The sequence below is a fragment of the Zootoca vivipara genome, chromosome 3, assembly GCF_963506605.1.
Source record: "Zootoca vivipara chromosome 3, rZooViv1.1, whole genome shotgun sequence".
In the NCBI taxonomy this organism is placed as follows: Eukaryota; Metazoa; Chordata; class Lepidosauria; order Squamata; family Lacertidae; genus Zootoca; species Zootoca vivipara.
Genome location: NC_083278.1, coordinates 79742109 through 79759639, shown reverse-complemented (window position 1 = coordinate 79759639; position 17531 = coordinate 79742109). Strand labels below are relative to the sequence as shown.

Below are 17531 nucleotides of genomic sequence, written 5' to 3'. Positions count from 1 at the left end.
ATAACTTCTGCATAAGCTTCGCACAAGCAAATCAAGATGAATGCCCAATTAATAGGTTGTGTGGAGGAGACCTGTTTTACAGGACATTCACAAAGGTGGATCTATGAAGGCGTGACCAGTTTGGCCGCACTGGGCGCAGAGCTCCTGATATGCCGCAGCAGGCGGCGCAACTATGAAGTCCAAAGGAAGGCAAGAGGCAGGGTGTGCATGCTGAATTTTGGCATCTCACAGGGCGCCACTGAAATGTGAGATGCCAACGGACATTCAGTACTGTTTTGAGGGATTTCTTAACATGCAAACATAAAATCTGTCCTACGGTTATGTTGTCCCAGGTAACTCCCTTTTGAAACAACACAAAATGGTGGCTCGTCCTTGTGCAAAAGTTCTGGCAAAAGGGAGAATCAAGAAAGGAAACACCCTTCCCATATCAGGGTTGTTGAGGGCACAAGATTATCCCCATTCCATTCTCACTTTGCCAATCATACTCCTGCCTCTTAAAGTTCACCGACAGACCAGGAAAAACCGAGAGCTGCTTCCCAATACACCTAAGGAATTATTTCGCTGAGGAAAACAGACAGCCTCTGAATGTTGTTATAATTCAGTCTAACAGTTCCTATTTGCTCAGGTCAGCCTGTGGGAAGGGGAGGTGAGTCAAAGTCTGAGGAAGAGAATGTTCCCTTGGATGTTATATGTATATGTGTAAAACCCAGGTAAAAAAATCCAAAGAAAGGGGTCTTTCTTGATGTTAGACAAGGCTTACAAATGTTAACTTCTTACCTGAATGTAAGACCTGAATGTAGATGCTCAAGTAAATAATGTAAGGTTGATGTACTGTATTACACAAGTGTATGAATAAAGCGTAATTTCTGATGTAGAATAATTATTTAGTACTTGCATACTTTTTCACATGAAGAGAAATCACATTATAATTATTTTTTCCGGAATGCAGAAAATGTGCAAAACTAATATGAATGCATTGAAATCTTGCCAGTTCTTGTCTCTGTGAGGTTGCTCTGTTTTATTTGGCATAACTGCCAAGTTTTATAAAAAGATGTTGACAATAGGCTCTGGCAATCATTTGAAAGCAAGTAGTCAGTTTGAAATAAAGCAATTGTGAAAGGGGGACAAAATATATCACAAATTTTATTGGAAATACTAAACACACACCCCCACCCCCGGTTTGTTGTGATGAATTTGTTCCTAATCACTGACTTACCGATGGGCTTACTTACTCCAGTTTCTAACTGAACAATATCACAGGATTCTGTACCATGTAATGGTTATTATAATGCCTTACAGTGCTTATAGGTCTACTCAAAAGTCCAAGTTCAGGGATACATGCTCCTAGATACGGCAAGAAGATACAGGATTGCTCTGTAAGTTTTATCAACTTTTCCTGCATGGAGATGTGAGCTTTTAAACATGGTTTAAAGGCTTCCCGCCTCCCTGCACCCCAGCGCGCTAAAGTTGCCATTTAGAATCTAAATGTAGGTTGGGAGTTTGTGGAAAATAAGTATATTATGACTTTTTTTGTATTGGATCGGATTATTATAAGGTGTGTGATCTTTATTGTGTATAATGGTGCCTCCGAAAAATGTTACATATCATTTTGGAAGACGGTCACCAGTGTCAAAGCAATGATTCTTCAACATTAACTTCGATGGACTGTTCATGTTGTTTGGATGCCTGATTATCGCCTTCCAAAGCAACTACTTTATTCCCAACTTAAGAATGGAAAATGTAATGCCGGTGGACAGCAAAATAGGTTTAAAGACGCTCTCAAGGCAAATCTAAAAAAAATGTGATAAGCACCAACAACTGGGAAACACTGGCCTGCGAGTGCTGATAATGGAGAACAGCCTCTACTAAAGTTGTCATGGACTTTGAAGAAGCACAAACTCAGGAGGAAAGGGAGAAATGAGCTAAGAGGAAGGCATGTTTGGCAAACCTTCAGCATGATCAACTCCCACCCGGAAACCCATGTCCCCAGTGTGGAAGGACATGTCGATTCAGAATTGGCCTCCACAGTCACACTGTTAAGACCATATTCATGGAAGACTATCTTACCCGGTTACGAGTGATCGCCAAAGAAGAAGCTATTTTGTTGTTTTAAACTGCCTTGCGTACTGTAACATAGAAAGGCAGTATACAAAGTAAAGGTGAAATAAAATGAAGTAGCTTGAATATGACAGGGAAGTTTATGAAGCTGTGGATGCCTTGGGTAGGCTAGGACTACTGTAAAAATTGGGGGGGGGGACGTGATTTCACTGTAACAGACTTCTGCTGCAGTTGCATAGTCTAGGGTTTTCCCATTTCTGTAGCGTTTGAGCAGTGAACAGAGCAGTGAAGTGGGCTGTCATTTTTGCAGGTTATAAAGGAGAAACTGAAGTTGAGGGATTGCAGTCTGTCTGACACAAATCAGTGGTGGCAGAGGCAGGACTTGAACCCAGATCTCACACCTCATTAGCTACCAGACTCCAGTGGCTCACAAACCGAGATGGATAACTCTGGAAGCAGACAATTTGAGGGCAGGTAGCGAACAAGGGATGAAGCAGACCAGTTGCAGTGGCTCTGACAGCAGAGAAATAAATCTGTTTTCTCTCCTGTCATAACATCTGCCCAGTGCTGCCCAGAGGAACTCCTCAGGATGGTGAGTAGCCTAATTAATCCAGACTGTCTGGCCTTACACTCTGAATCATATTCGGTGTGCGGGGGGCTGGGCGAAACCACTCATTCATTTCATTTTTGCTTAGTTTGGGATCGCCAGTAGTAAAATTACATAGTTGCCCTGTATATGTCAACTAGTTTCTGTGGATGCTGCCAACTGATATAGAAGGGATGACCAGAGTAATGCAATTAAGTAATCTACACCCGTGCCATTTAGTAGAGACAGGCAACCAGTTTGGTTTACAAACATATCCCTTTGGGAGGCTGTACTGTTCAAAGACCTTAACTGTGTGGCTCTCATTCAGAAATCATTTTGTGCCTGATCTTCAGCTTTCCCTTTTCAGGTAAGCTGCACCTTCAGAAAGATCTAGAAAGTACAAACTAGCTGCTTTGGCTTCTGTTACCGAACACGGAATGCAAAATATTCGGAGCTCATGATAGCTGCTTTAGACACTATTGATCATGAATTCCGTTGGCCTGAGTTGTGGAGTCTAATGTTCCAATTGGAGGGCAATCTCTGAAAACTCTGTATCAGAACTGTCTCTTTCCACCTTTCACAGTTCACTGCCATGGCTAAGCAATTCGTTCATAGGCTCCTTGTAGCTGAAAAGGGAGTTAACTGAAGTTGCAACCTGTGTATGGCTATTGTACTAAGGTACGCTGAAAAAACAGTATACTGGGAAGCCTGGCATAAGATTATCTCTGATGATGTATTCCTGAGACATTATATATCCTATTGTTCCCTTGGGGAAACGGGTAGTTCCTCCATGTTTGTCAAGTAGAGTGTGCCTTTCAGGCACAAGCAGAACTGTTATTAATAATAAAAAATGCACCAATTATCTTTAAAAGCCTTTATATGTTACACATTTATTTTTTAAAAAGCAATACCTGCCACCAAGTGGAAACATTTTATCATTTCACCAATAGTCAAAGACAATTTTGTGTATTAGATGCACAACAGTTTATTAGATACATGACTTTTGTTCAGTCGTCAGATAGTACCAAAGAAATGGAGGACGGGGGAGAGGTACAAGGGAATTTGACCACGGAATTTTCTTCTCTTTGTTTATTGCAGCCTCCCCTCCCTGTTCTTATAAAGCACATTTGATGAAATTACTGAGGCACAGTTAAATCCCCTGCCCCCTTTTGTATGCATTTTATTCAACATACTATGGCAAACATTTCCAGCCAAAAAATGACACAGAGCTCTTTTTCTCTTTTGGATCTTGTTAGCTTAAACATCTTCTGGCACAGAATCATAGGTCCTATGTCTATTCCCAAACCTCTTAGGTCTTATCAATTTCAATGGGAGTGTGAAGCACACACTTAACCCTCCCATTGAAACGGGGCTTTAAAATGCTTAACTTTGGCTCAATTCTGCAAGGCATGTTGATGATGAAAGAGTGTTGTGTCAAAAGAGGAAAGTGAACTTACACAACTAGCTTAAACTCACCTCAATTTTCTTTTTATAACAACAACAACAACAACAACAACGTTTCCAAGTGAATTACAGGATCAATTTTATTCATTTATTTGAGTTTTATACCACTTTGCATTATATACCACAAATCTCAGGTGGTGCCTGTCCCATCTGAGAAGAGAGTCATATTCCTGTCTCTGCTGTGTAGAGTCCTATGAGACCATCAACCGTACAAACGACACAGGCCAAGTCTCAGGACAAGAAGATGACTTTAGATCCTGCTGGCAAAAGTAGCCACAGAAGATACTGTCTTGCAGGGACCTACAGCTAACTGAAGCCTTACATAAACTGACAAGACCCAAAGTGTGGTAATCTCCATCTCTCTGGCGGAGCTGGCTGGCTGGCTGGCTGGTTAAGGGTCTTTTACCCTAGGGTTGTCATATTTCAAAAAGTGAAAATCTGGACACAAGTTGTTTAGCTTTTTTGGCAAAATCACAAAAATTGGAGGTTTTTGAACTTTTCCCCTGGAAAATGGACAGACACTGCCAACACGGATTGCCATATGTCTGGATTTCCCCAGACATTTTGCCGATTTCCACCTGGACACTCCTTCCGAATGCAGTATTCCGGGTATGTCCAGGAAATTCCAGATGTATGGCAACTCTATTTTACCCTGTAGTGCAGTCTTTGAGATCTGTGAGGCTGGGAAGGCAGAGGTACCACAAGGGAAACCACAAGGTACCACGGGCAGAGAAACCACAAGTGGATGTTGATAGGACTGTGGCTTCCAACCAGGAGCACCCAGAACAAGATTTTAACAGCTGCTCCCCCCCCCCTGGCAAAAGTCCTTCCTTGCACATAGCAAGGTCCCTAGGTCACGGGTCATGACCTGCAGTTGCTTTGTTAAAAGGGGGCATGTGAAGAGGGCCAAAGAGAAAGTCTGCATTCTAACACAGTGCTCAAATTATTGCGAGGAGGGGTTGGGTTAAGGAAATGCAGAAGCCCCACCCCTAGACTCTCCCCCCTCCCCAGTTTTAGCCAGATCATGCCTCTCTTTTTAGCCTTGTGAAAACAATTGCTATAGAAAAAGGACTTGGGCTTGACCTCTGACCAGGAGTGGGTGGTGCTGTGGGGTGGAGGTGCTTACCTAACCTCTTAACAGCTAAGTCTCTGCTGCTCACTGGAAAGGAGAGACAGCAGGGAGGTTAGTATGGTGCAAACACCCCAGCAGAGCTAATCCAGCACTCCAACCAGCGCATTTGCACCATCCTGACCTCCCTGACACCTCAAGCCCAGTAAGAAGTAGCACCTCAGCTCCCAGTAGGTCAGATAAGCACCTCAGTTCCACCATGCTGTCTGATACTGCTTCTAACTCTGAGACCCATGGCTTAGGTTTTCAGTGGGTGAACTGGGCTGGAGCAGAGGCCTCATTCCAAGGTTTAAGACCCATCACTTTTTATTATAACTGTGTAGCAGGTGGAAGGAGTATGATGGAGAGCTGCGATCCCTTGCCAATATGTGTGATTCTAGCAGTTATTTAATGGATTGGAGGCCAAGGCAGCAGCTTTACGTGACACCTCAAATTAAAACAGAATGGAGCGTATATACGCTTCTGAAATTCATCTGTTATATCTTGATAGTGTGACACTGATTATATCAACATCTACCTAGCTTGTAAGAATTTTAAGGCACAATCTGTTTTATTCTGCTTGCCTGATCTTCCACACTGGTCTTTGTGTTTCATCTTTTTTGTTTGCTGCGGTGAGTAAAAATGAAGATCTACGCTTGCCACAAAAAGATGACATATTAAAAGAAAGGGTTGACAGAGCATATAAATAACATGAAAATGAAGGAAGTTCCTGGACAACATAAAAAAATATGAGATGGAATAAGGCAATTTGATAAATACCAGACTTCAAAAGAAAAATGATTTTGAAGGAATCAGATCCTTAAAGTAGCAGATTTGACTCTGTCCTACCAATCTTCTGGCGTTAGAATTTAAAGTAATGCAAACAAAATAATTCATTATCTATGTCAGAATAACTTGGGTGCTTTGATGTGCCATTTTTACCTTTATTTCTAAAGCTGATTTTCTACAACACATTTCTCCATGAATTACACATGGAAGGCCCAGAGAAGATTTTGTGTACAGCACTATTTCCTGCCAAGTGTTGCTTTTCTTTAAACGTTTCAAAACTTTAAAGAGGTCTAGCATTACAAAGCAGAAGGGAGCAATGGCGGACCTTAAAAATGAAGCATTTTGCATGCTGCACCCAGGATCAAGCTGCAGGGTATCTTGCTAAGAACTATTCAGTAAGCACAACAAGCACTCTGTGTCAGGATGGCTAAATATGACTTCATAGCGTATTGTATTGCTGCTATGAGGCGATGGGGGATGGGGATGGGGAACTTCCAATTATTTGCCACCTATCTCCTCCCCGGATCCTGACCATGCCATTCAAAAGTAGCAACCTACATTCAAGGAAATTGTCTCTCCCCCTCTCTCCCCCTGCCCCCACCATTTAAAGTATAAAACAGAAATAACGCCATAATTGACGGTTTTTGTTGTTGTTGTTGTTGTTGTTTAGTCGTTTAGTCATGTCCAACTCTTTGTGACCCCCATGGACCAGAGCACGCCAGGCACTCCTGTCTTCCACTGCCTCCCGCAGTTTGGTCAAACTCATGTTGGTAGCTTCGAGAACACTGTCCAACCATCTCGTTCTCTGTCATCCCCTTCTCCTTGTGCCCTCCATCTTTCCCAACATCAGGGTCTTTTCCAGGGAGTCTTCTCTTCTCATGAGGTGGCCAAAGTATTGGAGCCTCTGCTTCAGGATCTGTCCTTCAGGGCTGATTTCCTTCAGAATGGATAGGTTTGATCTTCTTGCAGTCCATGGGACTCTCAAGAGTCTCCTCCAGCACCATAATTCAAAAGCATTGACTGTTAATGTCTGGTAAACACAAGTATGATTGTTTATCTTTACGGTTACTGAAATCCCAGGTGCTCATTGTTTTGGTGAGGCTGCCTTGAATCATCTGTTGGCCATCCTTGGTTTCAAGGAAAGATTGAGAACCAAGCTACAGCTGATGCTAAAGACATAATCAGGAAGACATCTCTTTCAAAATAGCAGCACGTCTCCCACCCCCCTCTTTTTGTTCCTTCCCTGGCATGCTCCCAGCCAAAATTGGCCCACCTTTAGCACATTGGCGCCGTTAGGAGCTTTTGTCTAGGGCTAACAGAAGTACAGGGGTGAGTTTAACTCAACTGTATCAGGGGAAGAAAGCCTTCTTGCATTCTGTTGACCTGATGAAAATCACCCCCTTATGCCTGCTGTTAATTAATTAACAAAAAACATGACTAACTCTCTCATGATGTGATTAGCAGCTTGTAACAGCACTGAACAAGCATTTCTCAGAGATGTTTTAGGAATATCCACTGTAGGCACTGTATCGACACTTTATTGGTGTCAATAAAGCTCTGTTTTCTGCCGAGAGCTTCTGGGCTTAGGTCCGATTCATTTTTCTTTTTCCTTCCCTTGTTCCCCATTAAACTTTATTCTACCATAATATAACAGCATGACTCTCCACCCCCAAAACCGTAATTTTATTATGCTTAATAGAATGATAGTCTCTTAAGCAATGCAAGAAAACATATACATTATGATCTCTCTTCATCTAATTCTAAATAAGTTATATAGATTAGTAGCTTTTTAAAAATGGTTTCTTTGTAGATATGATTTAGTCACATAAATTTGGTAGTAGTTCTTATTTTTACAATGTGATACATGATTTAAATGGAGAAGGAGCAAGAATTCCTTTCACATGCAAATAAGTTCATTAAAGCAGATCGATATATTGGGTTGTTCTATAGAGTACCATTAGTATTGCAGCTAAATAAATATTTTATGTAAGCACGGCCTTTTCCGACCTAATATTTTGAAAGAATCAAGGGGATTACCAGAATATTTGCTTGTAAAGCAGGAATCTACATGTGCTTTCAGCAAAGCAGTTTTAATCACCGACTGTCAACTATAATATTTCAACATATGTACTCCTTCAATGGCAGGAAATTACAGGATTTTAAGGTCTGGGTGTGGGGTAGGTAGTGACTGAATATATGAACATTTTAGGTGTGTGCCTCCTGTTACAACATGCAGAAAGTATGCTTACATTGGCTCTCTCACACACACACATACAAATCCATCTTGGAATGTGCTTTGGGACTCTGGGAGAAATAGATAAACCATCTAAACGGTGAAATTCATTTGCTGTTAAGTCACCTAAAGATACTAACTGTGCATAGCACTTTGGAAAATGTAATGTGAAACAGAATGTCACATAAATTATTGGATTTTCTCCCCTGATTCTACCTAAATGACCTAGAAGTGCAAGTCATTTGTGTGTGTGTGTGTGTGTGTGTGTGTGTGTCTCACACCAATTGGTTCTTGCTTGAAGACTGTACCACAACACAAAAAACTTCATCTGTGCTCACTGATGTTTTGCCCTAAGCAAGTAGTGCCCGTCATAAAGACAGGAAGAGACTGTGGTAATTAACGATAAACGGAGAAAAATTAAGGAGGAGGGAGGCCTGCTATAATACTGTAAACATGTAGAAAAATATTGCTGCAAGGCTTTAAAGGTACTCATTTTTTAAAAAAGAGAGTACAGTGCAATCATTTGCATGTGTATCCAGAGGAGAGTTTGATTCATGCTCTATGCAGGCATCTTCCCCTCATGAGTTTGCCATTGTATGACGGAGGAGAGCGAGGGTCTAAGTACTAAACCATATGAGGTGCCTGCATGAAAAAGATGGTTCCTGGTGCAGATATTCAGCTCCAACTCATGGAGGGCAGCAGAAACGTGATAGAGGAGAAGGAACTCATAAGCCAGCCTTCATTTCTTCCCCTGAATAGGGGGCTGAATAGGGCGTTGCTCCCAGACAAGTGGTTGCAGCCTTAAAGTAGAAGTGTCACTCTACCTCCAGAGTCAGAGACGACAGCGTGCCGCTGAATGGCAGGTGCTGGGAGTCACAGGTGGGGAGAATTCTGTTGGACTCAGGTTCTGCTCACAGCCTCTGCTCACAGGCATCTGGTTGGCCACTGTGAGAACAGGCTGTTGGACTAGATGGACCTTTGGCCTGATGTAACAGCATAGGCACAGTCTCCAGAGGACCGAGTCCCTCCATTGTTGAGGTTGAACAGAGAGCTGAGCATGGAGAGACATCAGGATGTCATGCGACGTCACGTCAGGTCCCCTTAACATTGTTCCGAATGTTTAGCAGGCTGTTCTTATACCACCTTCAACCTGGACACCTCCAGCTGAATACCTCTAAGTCTCTGATGAAACAGAAGACAGGGCACCTGTGGCTCCTTCTGATCCCCACCATCCTGGCCCTGTCATCTTCTCCCCAGCCCCAGATGTGTGGGGACACCTTGAGTTATGTTGGGCAGGGAAGTGGTGGATGAGAAAGGATGGGAGGAAGGAACTGTCCCTGGATTGTGTCTCACTGCATGAGGAGATTGAAAGGTGTGAGTCTAATGGGCAGGTTACCTGTCAAGCCTACTTTAAAGCCACTCAATACACTGGCTCCAGGCAGTGTCTTCAGGTAATGCAGTTAACTGCCCATGTAACAATGTTCTATACAAAAACAGTTAACTGTTGCTCCAACTACCTTCAGGTCGCTGATGGCTAGCATGGAGAAGGGGACGAGGCTCCTATGTACCTCTCCATCTTCCGCATTCTGAAATGTTTTTAGTGGTTTTGAATTTTATAATGTTCAAATTATATTGCTCCGTTTGTGATGCAATGCAGTCTATGCATTCTGAAATTTGCAGGCATGCAGTTTCCTGGGTGCAATTGGTTCATGGAGCTCTGAGGCTTTAAGTATTGTTAAGGCAGGGCTTGCATTTTAACTGTGCTTTACCCTTATTTGCATTCTTCCTCTGGGATTACCGAGTACGTTTTGCAGAGTCAGAACAGATAAAAGGCGTAGAGAGCTTCCTTCCTTCCTTCCTTCCTTCCTTCCTTCCTTCCTTCCTTCCTTCCTTCCTTCCAACTTCGACATGTAGAGGATGGAAAGGGAACCTTGAATGGGGTTAAATATACGCTTCTGTTTCTGTGGGAAATAGCTTTATATGTGATTATACGAGTCTGGGTATATGTTAAAGGTGCACAATTGTGTGTAGGTTTGCCCATTACTCAGACTTACTAAATTATATTGCAAGTCATCTGTCACATGCTGTCAAATAACCCTACTGACATTGCTACTCTCAGGACAGTCCAATAATGTCAAATCACAACTGCTTTGTGTCAAGATACTGGCTGAAGCTGCATGCCAGCAGTTGGATACTGTTAGATGTTGTCTGCAAGGGCAAATTCTTTTCCTGATGGCACAGGCTGATGCCCAGTAGTAAGTATTCACAGAAACGCCACTGAATATTCAAACACATGCAACCACAACTGAGCTTGAGGGATGGAAGGGGTTTCAGCTAAAGGGAGTGTGCTTGTGTATATGCAGCGTTCATGAACATGAGGAACACACCAATGGGACAGAGCAGGGAGAGAGAGAGCAGAGAACCTAGTAGAGAAGAGTTCCATTGACCAGCAAATTCGAGATCTGAGAGTGAGCTGCTGTATAGATATTATTACCCAATATTACTTGGATGAGCTTGTTTGGGCTTTCAGATGAGCCTCTAAGGTCCAGCCAATAGATAAGACATGGCTTGTTAGTGGGATGCCCCCCAAATTCCTTTGTACTCTGATAGTACTCTTAAAGATGTTTTGCGTTCAATCGGCACTTTACTAATTGCCGCGTTGCAGGTTCAGGCAATATGTCCTGAATGTCAGTTTAGAAATCCATTTTTGAAAGTGCAGTAGGTAGCAATGAAGCACACGCTCACAAAACTGCACATAATGCAAGGCTTTGCCTATTCCTAGGCTGCATTTCCACGTATGCTTGCTACCATTTGATGGGCATCTCACTATCAAAACCATAAAGGGACAAGTTGATCTTCAGATTGCCCTCTTAACGGCATTCCCTTCTCCTTTTCCTCCTGCCTCAGCAGAACCTCAGAACTACGTAGTTACTGTTGCTGAGACCCTTTTGAACCGAAAAGGACAAGCTTCTAAAGAATGAATCTCTCAGGGTGCTGGTGGATGCTATTCTCCTTTTTTGTGTTAATCGGCAAAGCGATAGGAGGGTGTCAAAGCAAAGCTGCCAGCATTGCTTGGCATTCCTACCCGGGCTTTGCTAAAAATTCCAGTCCTCAGCAGATTACAAGGATGGCATTAGAGCTTCAAAGGGGAGCTGGCTTAGCACTGAGCTGCAGCTCCTTAGAAGCTCGATCAACTGAACAGTGCTGGAAAGACCTGCGTCACACCACTGCCTTTCATAACTTTGTACTGATGTAAGATATCTTAATGTGGGAAAGGCAGGTTTAAAAGAAAAGGGAACAATCAAGTTTCCTGGAAAAAAAGACAGTAATGATAATCATCTATCCCCTGCAACAGACATTGTAAATATGAAGATAACATGGTACAGTATATACGTCCAGTGTTTGTGGTCTGTGATGCAGCAGACAAAGCGTTCAAGTTTTAACTTTATGAGTAAAAGCCAAAGCACATTTTTCAAACAGAAAAAATGAATCCAAGCAATGAATTTTTCTACCTACCAGATGCATCTTTTTTACATGGCAACATTGCCTCCTCCACATATTGCCGAGGAAGAACATCTCACTTAGTGATGGGGCAGACCTAGAAGCCTGAGGTCCTCCTGTGCAGATCGTGAAACCCCTGTGCACTGTGCTCACTTTTTCAAATGTACTGAAGTTACAAAAGATGATGCAGCTGGTTGTCAGGAACTCTGCAGCAGGACCTCAGGCACTAGGTGCTGCCACATATGTTCACAGCAGAATCAGAGATGGCGGGACCCTCAGGAAATATAGTTGCCATCGCTTCCAGATTCCATGGTTGCTGCTGTGCGTGCCTCCCCCAGGCATCAGTCTCTCCCATGGAATTCACCTGGGAGTAATTACATCCATCCTGGATTGCATCAGATTACCCTCAAATATCTAGCGTGGGAATTGTGTGGAGAGACTTTCTGTAAGCAACTGATCCCTCAACCTGCTACTCAAGCCTGATACCATCTCCTCCTGTTCCTTTCTGGTATTTAGGGTGGGGCAGCCAGAGTTATGAGGGGTGTGCAGGATGACTTGGGACTAGCTAACACCTGACATGGTCGTAAGAACAAAAACTAATGTAGGGTTGCCATATTTCAAGAAGTAAAAATCCAGACACCCCCAAAGTTGTGGGCTTTTTAAAAAAGGAAAACTAAAAAAATATACAAAAATGCCAAATACAATTTCTCGCTTTACTGGTCAAAGATCCAGGGCAAACCACGCCTTATAGAAATCCCCCCCGACGTCATTTTCACCTTTGACATCCCAGTATTGTCCTGCAAATCCTGGGTGTATGGCAGCCCTATACTAATTACATGGTTCAGTTTATGTCTTTGCTACAGTTGGGAGAGCATGAGACTCTTAATCTAAGGGCCATGGGTTTCAGCCCCATGTTGGGCAAAAGATTCCTGCAATGCAGGGGGGTTGGACTAGATGACCGTTGTGTTCCCTTCCACCTCTACAATTCTTTGATTTTATGAATGAAAGAGTTCTGCCACCTCCAAAGTGTTTCCCAGTGACAATCAGACCCTATTACGTAATTGGTGTTCTTGGCTGAATTTTGTGGCTTGGTGTGATTGATTTATCGTACGTATTATACTTTAGTACTCATACATATTAATGTGGTTCACCACTTTGAGGGCCTTGGGGTCAAAAAGCATTATCTAGATAAACCATGCAATATTGCAGAATTTGTGCTGTCTCCTCACCCGAGGATCTTAGGTTTGTAAATGCATGTAGGGTCTTTCATGCAAGATGCCTAGGAATGTTCAGCCAAATGTACATAGGCGACCCATTGAGACCTTCTATCCCTGTAATACTTGAAGTTCTGGAGGATGAAGCAGGAAGGAATAGAAATATCAGGGCAAGTCTAGCACGAATTGTCCCCCTCTCGCACCAGACATTCTTGGAAGAGAATGCAGAATAACCTCAGGGTAGGGGCTTCAGTCTAGCCTCCAATCTTCAAGATTGGGATGAAATATTGAACTGCCCTGTAGGTTTATTGTACGCAGGAATGAACTTGGAGCTCCCCAAGCTCTTTTATAAATGTGGCGTGTTATTTAAACAGTGCTTCCAACAAATGCGAGCTTCAGACCTGAAATAAACTGAGCTAACCTGGATTTCAGTTCAATGCAGTGTGATCGAAAGATCTGTTCAAACAGAATTCCCTGTCATGTCAGCTGTCAGATTCCATGTGTTGCATTTATTATTTATTATATTTGCTCACAGCCTCAAAGGGTGTGTGTGTGTGGGGCGGAGTGGAGGTAGGAAGCTTGGAGCTCATTTCCTTCACAAAACAACTTTAGCGTGGAGGTAGGCCAAGGCCACTGACATTGTTTCAAGGCTGAGCATGTATTTAAAACCGAACTTTCCCCACAAACAAGCGTCATGCTTCAGCAACTGCACCACACTCTGCAGAACTGGAGTGTATTAGAGGTCAAAACAGATGACCCTTCGATGCACTTTTCATTAGCAGGCTGCGTGCAACTGAAAAAGCACACACCCTCAAATCCTGTAAATGTGGAGTCATTTTCACACTCTTGTCAGTGAAATGTGACTCCTGCAGACTCTGTGGGAAACACTGCTAGATTTGAGGGAATCTCTTAAGCTTCTCTTGAAAGTCAAGTTTTTGTCTGAGCAGAAACTTCCAAAACTGCTCCACATTTTGCTTTAGGGGGAATTCAGTGGCAACTGAATAAAATGTGTAGCTTATGTGTACTGAGAAATCTGTTTAGCATTCCTTAGAATTTCTCGCATAGTTTGCCCAAGCAGGAATTTCCAAATTTCACTTGAGGCAATATTTGTTGGCAGCCTGGAACGAACTACTTATTGTGAAACCAGTTTCTGATGTTGCAAGCTTTTGTAGTATTAGCATTGCCAAACTTTGTTCTCTCTCTATCCCCAGTAAAGCCTATCACTATTCTAAGAAGGAAACGGTTTCTAATACCTAGAGAAGAAAAGAGTATCAGATATTGGTATGGGTAATTCTGAGAAATGTCTTGCGGAGATAGCCTTTGAGTAACATGTATGGGTGCTTGAACAGATGTATGCATTAGTAGCATTTGGACCAGTGCTTAGTAATATGATCATATCGATCATATTAGGCTACAGTCCTATACCTGTTTATTGCAAGCAAACTCTACTAAACTTGGTGGGACTCATCTCTGAGAAAGCATGCATAGGCTCACTGTTAGAGAAGTTAGGAAAGTGGCAAGAAAAGGAGATGGCCTTTTTAGTTGTGATCCTCTGCTATGCAAAGGTCTCACCAGCAATGCCTATTTTGCACTGACATTACTCTATTTGGGGGGCTAAGTTAAAACTTTTCCAGCTTTCAGGTGTTCAAGGGTATGTGAAAGGCTGTTTCATTGATCATCAGTTTTTTATTGGATTTTTGTTACTGGTATATCGGCTGCTGTTGATCTTGTTAATTTTTATGGGGGACATGATCTTAGTATTATATAGAGTCATTGTGGTTTGTTGTTTGGTTTTAAAATCTGTATATTTTCTCTGTTTTATATTTTTATTTTTATGTAAGTTGCCAAGGTCATTTCGAGAAAGACAACTAATAAACTTAACAAATAAGAATAATGTGATCACACAATGATAGCAGACTTCCCCATGGTTGCCCTGCCTTTAGAAACGTGGTCCCCAGATTCAAGGCCTTCTCTCTAACAGGACTAGAGCAGTGGTTCCCAAACTTGTTTTCACGTGGACCCCTTGAAAATTGCTGATGGTAGACCACTTAATAAGGGGTTTTTCCCCCTGTCCACTGAAGCAACTGTAACGTGCTATGCTAGATACCGTATGATTTTTAATTGTATTTTAATTGCAACTTTTATTTATTTTATTGTATTACAATTTGAATTTCATAGAATTCCAGTTGTAAGTGTTCCTCACATACACTCTGCAGACCACTTGAGTCCATGGCTTGGGAACCTCTGATCTGGAGACATTTCTAGAGGCCATACATCTACCATGATGCCTCTCTCCTCCCCAGTTCTATGCCACAAGTTGGTAGTTATTGCTGGCTGAATATGATTGGCTGGGTTGAAATTCTCCCTCCAGTTTCCTGGAAATATCCTGCCCCTCTGAAAACAAGGGCTGCTACTGCTTTCGTTGTGGTGAGGGAAGAGAAACAGCTCTGAAGTATTTGGGGGTGGGGTTGCTGCTTACCTGGCTGCAGGGGTTGGCAACTTTTGGGGCCCATTTGCAAACTCGAGAAATTATTGTGGGCACCCCACACACACCGCAGCCCAAGCACACACCACAATCTATTCCATTGGCTTCATTTGAACAATTTGTTTCAAGCCTAATTTCAGCAGGGGCAGGGAATGGGATACTTTGAGCACCAGGGAAAACCTCTATGGCCACATGATGTGTACCTTCAGGCTCCAGGTTGGTGACCTCAGACTGCTCTTTTCCAGCCATACTTCCCGAAAGGCTTTGAGAGCGACGTGATATGGAATCCATCCAAGGCAGTCCAGCAAGTGCCAGTGGGATGTGGCAAAGAGAGGACATCTTTAAGCAGTGCAGGGCTAAATAAATAAGTACAATCTATTTAAAAAATTTGAAATGCCCACCCCACCATGATTTTGGGAGGATTTTGTCTTGCTCCCACCTAGCCAAAAGATGGTTGATTCATTTTTTTGGGGGGGGGGTCAGTTCTACTTTAAGGTACAAGCATAACACTACAGATAAAACAACAGAAGGGCAAGAACATGAGAATAAGATGAGCCTGCTGGATCAGGCCAATGCATCCTGGATCAAGCCCAGCAACCTTTTCTCACAGTGGCCAACCAGATACCCATGGGAGAATTGCAAGCAGGATCTGAGCGCAAGAGCACTTTCCCCTTCTGTGGTGTCCAGCAACTGTTGTTCAGAAGCATTACAGCTCATCCTAAACATGGTTGTACAATTCTGGGGGAGGCTGTGTAGAAGCTCAAACAATTAGGAAGCTAATGATACTTCAGATTTTAGGGTGGGCTCAATTTGTATTAATTCATGGGGTGGTGAGTTTATTCCACTGCCATACAAATTACTGAGCTGTAACTGATCTATATTATTATTTTCTTGCCTCGTCTGACCCCTTTCCAGTTGTTTTGATGTATGAAAAATTATGGCTATGGCTCAAGAGAGTGGGGTGCTAGATTAAAGATATAGGTCACCATGCTGAAGTTCTCATGAGGCTGTCAGTCTCCTTTAGGATTCTGCTGCCATTTGATTGTATTCAGGGAAAGATTTGAGTCGAACAGATAAGGAAAAGAAAACTGGCACAGAGCATACAGTAACTCATTCTGTCAGGGATTTGGCATGGCATTCAAGAGAAACCAATTATGATTTATGTCAATACAGCACAGATAATTTCCTATTGATTGACTGCCAGAGCCTTGATAAAATAATGAGTTAGGCCCGAAGCCAGTCCCACAGGCTGCAGTGGGCCCATTCTGCATGCCCTTGATAAAGGTTCCCTCAAATCTTGTAAATAATTTGGACTGATGAATGCTCTTGTCAAATACTGTATGGAAACACAAATAAACAAAAGTAGCCATTTTCATTTCCTGTGCTCCACTTGTCTACCCTTTAACAAGCAGGCTCATTTGCGTGTTCAGACCCAGAGACCTCCCCCCTAAATAAACAGACACTTGACTCAAATTTTAGTTTTGGTTTTTGGCAGAATTTAGGCCACAACTTTATTGATTACAGAAGGTGAGTGAAACAAAATAAAAAAATCCATTCCAGTAGCACCTTAGAGACCAACTAAGTTTGTCATTGGTATGAGCTTTTGTGTGCATGCACACTTCTTCAGATACACTGTGCACACTCTCTGCTATAATTACAAAACAACAACTTTCAGATCAGGTAATTTACCAGCAATCTCAAACATTCCCTGTGCCCAGAATGTAGAAAGGTTCTTGACAGTTTGTGTAGGTGTCACCACAGTACCCAGCTGAATAACGACATGGACACAACCCATCAAGGGAGTCCACATCAAAATAATTTCTCTGAAACTGCTGATGCCATTGTCTCTTCAACATCAAACTCCAAATAAATGAACTCTCTTCAGATAACTGCTACTTCTTCTTCTGCCCTGATGATAAATCACATGGGGGAAAGAGAAACTCTAATCCATCACTAAGCAGAACTGCAAGGGCTCTTATTACATGTGAGGTTTTCCTGTGACTATCAAATGTGGGCTAGAGATTATTCGAGGTGGGGTACTCAACTGGCATTCCCAGAAACTGGTATACTATCATGATTACTAGCCACTGATT

The 17531-nt window shown here is 42.6% G+C and overlaps 1 long non-coding RNA gene across 2 annotated transcripts in view; it reads right to left on the bottom strand.

The window, feature by feature from the left end:
• Positions 1–12175, bottom strand: part of LOC118081821 (uncharacterized) — a 37559-nt gene extending 25384 nt beyond the window's left edge. For both annotated transcript variants that reach the window (XR_004692130.2, XR_004692129.2), the window contains exon 1: positions 11755–12175. This is a non-coding gene — a long non-coding RNA (uncharacterized LOC118081821). The remainder of the gene's footprint in view (positions 1–11754) is intronic.
• Positions 12176–17531: the final 5356 nt, after the last annotated feature.